The sequence below is a fragment of the Vombatus ursinus genome, unplaced genomic scaffold, assembly GCF_900497805.2.
Source record: "Vombatus ursinus unplaced genomic scaffold, bare-nosed wombat genome assembly UNPS02001419.1, whole genome shotgun sequence".
NCBI lineage: Eukaryota > Metazoa > Chordata > Mammalia > Diprotodontia > Vombatidae > Vombatus > Vombatus ursinus.
This window is the reverse complement of record NW_020941197.1, coordinates 31,290,851-31,294,169: the sequence shown is the minus strand read 5'-3', so window position 1 is coordinate 31,294,169 and position 3,319 is coordinate 31,290,851.

Sequence of the window (3,319 nt, the reverse complement as noted above, 5' to 3'; positions counted from 1 at the left end):
TGTGTGTGTGTGTGTGTGTGTGTGTGTGTGTGTGTGTGTGTGTGTGTATTCAATAGCACAGGGTCATAGAAAAATTTCTGGGGAACTCCACCAGAAAACTCACTCTAACTTACCATTGAAATCCAGTTAAACAGGCTATCATCCAGGCCAGAGAACATAATAGATTCAGTCCAAAGTTTTGCTGAATTGTGGGTTTACTGTGTCCATAGCATTCCTTGTCAAGTAAAATTATCTGATCAAGAAAGAAGATGGGGAAGGAGGGGTGTGTGAAACAGATCTCATTTCATTGGTTTGATTCAGTGCTTGGGAGCAAAATACCTCTGCCAATGCAAATTGGCCCCTGACCTATAATTTCTAGTCTTAGGGAGGTGTCCTAGGCTCTGAGAGTAATTTGCTCGTGGTCATTCAGTGAATATGATTGATATTGATACTACAAGACTTAAACCCAGTTTTACCTGACTCCAGGACCAGGTCTCTTCTCCATGACACCAGGATCTCTTTCTCAGTGTTCAAGGGCTTATGATCTCCCAAAGGGGGCAGACCCACTCTTCTTTCAGAAGAACTGCCTAAATGAGAGCAGCTCCTCCCTACTTCCTTATCAAAAAGGCCACTCACACCAGACATATCCTAAAAGGGTGAGGCTGTGACTTACGTACTCATTCACACTGACCAGGAAAAGCCAACCTTGCTCTCACTGTCCCTTGAAAGTGGGTGGTGAGATGGGAACAGACTCAGGAAAGAGCCTGGCTGCAGCTGTTTGCATTCTTGTGGAGGAGGGCCACAGCAACAATGAATATGCAAATCCTACTATTGTTCCAATATTCCTCTGTAACTAATGTAGCCATGAAGTTATCAGTCTATGAACAATCTATGCTAGGCCTTCCAATGAAACAAAAGAAAGAGAAGTTGGATCTAGGGTTCTGGCAGTACTATGATGTCTATGGCTATCAAACCACCTCAAGGTTAACAGGACAGCACCTCATATAGGTGCTATTGCAGAGGAGTCAAAAGTATTATTTCAGACTTGCTTAATAATGGAGGGCTGACCCCTTACTCAGAAAGAACATATAAGTCTAACAACAGCACACAAGGTACCCAGGAGAAGTGGAAACAAAGACACCCACAGAACTTGGGCCAACTTCCCAAGAGCTGGTATCCTGAGAAGGGCATACAAACACACACCCATACCAGTGAAGACTCTTAGGTATCCCAACAATGCAATGTGGCCTTCCCACACCCCAGAGGCTAGCTCACCTGGAACTGAATCACACTCTGAAAGCTTCCAAAATTGCCACACATCTCCTCACTTGTGTCCAGTCTATTTCTATCAGCACTGAGGTTCATTTTCCTCCTTAAATGCCCCACTATATGCTGTCCCTGTATGTTCATAAAATCTGTACAAAGCAGCTCAGATGGAAACCTTTTAGCACTGTCCCTTGCTATAGTGCTGACTCAGTTTGTTCTCTTCTTCTTGACTACCCCTGGCCAGGGTCCTGACACGTCTTACTCTTCTCCTTCAACACCATATTCCAATCAAGCTAGACCACCAGTCACTCTAATAAAAGAATCATGTTATCCTACCTCCACGCTCACACTCTGCTCACACCTGGAATATCCTCCTCCAAATCACCACCTTTTGAAATGTGGCCCATCCTCAACTCCCAGCTGCTCCATGAAGCCTTCCCTGATCTTCCCAGGCACTAATCACACTTTCTCCTTTATACCTCACAAAGCAGTGAGTTTACCTTTCTTATACACTTACCATGAATTATTATGAAATAAAGTTAATTAACTATGTGTCACATCCTCCTAGATGAGGGAGCCCCATGGGAGCAGGTCCTGAATCTTATTTATTTTCTGTACCTCTCCCAGCAACTGCATGGAGTGAGAACTTCATAAACATTTGCTAAAGTCAAATGTTTGACTTCATATTAAATTCTTAAAGATTTTATGATCTAGGCATTCTAAGTAACATTAACTACTAAACATAACTTCTCACAATCCAACAGGAACTTTGCTTTATTATGTTTCCTGATGTTCCTCAGAACTCAAAATTCCAGCTTCTGGGTACCCAGCCTTTTGTGGACCCTTTAGTCTGGTGCTCTTTTTCTTTAGATCTGCCATATTTCTCCCAACCTTGCCCAAAGGAAATCTTTTGGGACATTCATAAGAAACTCCATCATTATCAAGCCCACTCCTAGCTAATGGGATCATTCATTCTGGCAGCTATTTCTGGCCAAGGACCAATTCTTCCTCTAGATAGAGACATGAGAAATGGTTAAGGGCAGTTTCCTCTAATTTCTCACTATAAATTCAACTATTCTTCCTCCAAATTGAGAAATTCTTCCTATGATACAAGGAAGAAAGTAAGAATCAAGGAAATATAAAAATTGGTTTAAAACAATGAGCTTATCAGGGGTGAATATCTCAACTTAAATGGACTGTTTTCTCTTGAAAACAAGAAGCTGTGCTCACAGAAATCTTTCTCATATAATTATCTAATTGCTAAGAAGTAGTGTGACAGAAAAAGGAAAGCACCTAGATTTGAGTCAGGGTTTTGCCACTCACTAGCCTTGTGACCTTGGGTGAGTTACTTTCTCTGGACCCCAGTTTTCTCATTTGTAAATGAAGGTGGTATATTAGGTGATCTCTAAGATCTGTCTCCACTCTATTTGTTTTCTTGTAATTCCTTTCTCACTCTTAGTCCTCCAATGAAGCTTTCTTTAAGCACATGGCAGCCACATATCCTGAACAACCTGTTTGATGTTACCTGGCACTAGAGCATCAACCTCTCAAGTCTAACTATAATCTAAAACTACATTTCAAATAGGAATGAGTTACAATTTCCCCATCACCAATTGGACAATGTTCTTTTCACCTCCACTGTTATACTTCTAGAAAGACTATCTACACTCAAACCACTCATTCAGTCCTCAATATCTTTCTTTTTTTTTTTCCTCAGCAACATGGCTACATTAATTTTGCTTATGCTGGCCAGGCAAAATTTGTTTAAACTCCTATTACAAAACATTACATAAAACAGACTGCCTTATGAAGTGAAATAAAAGTAATCTATCATGAATCCTTATTTCACAAAATGATTCAGGTTCCCTCTTTCCTTTACATTCTGAGGTTAATCCTTAAAGAGAAATTTAGCTTATTTTATATGATTTTAATGTATTTTCAAATAAGTAATGTCTTTTTTCAATTAACATGCATTTATTTTATCTACTTCCCAACTCTCCCACTGAAAAACAAAAATAAATATACATAGCCAAACAAAACTATTTTTTAAAAAAATCTCATTTTTAAACTTTTG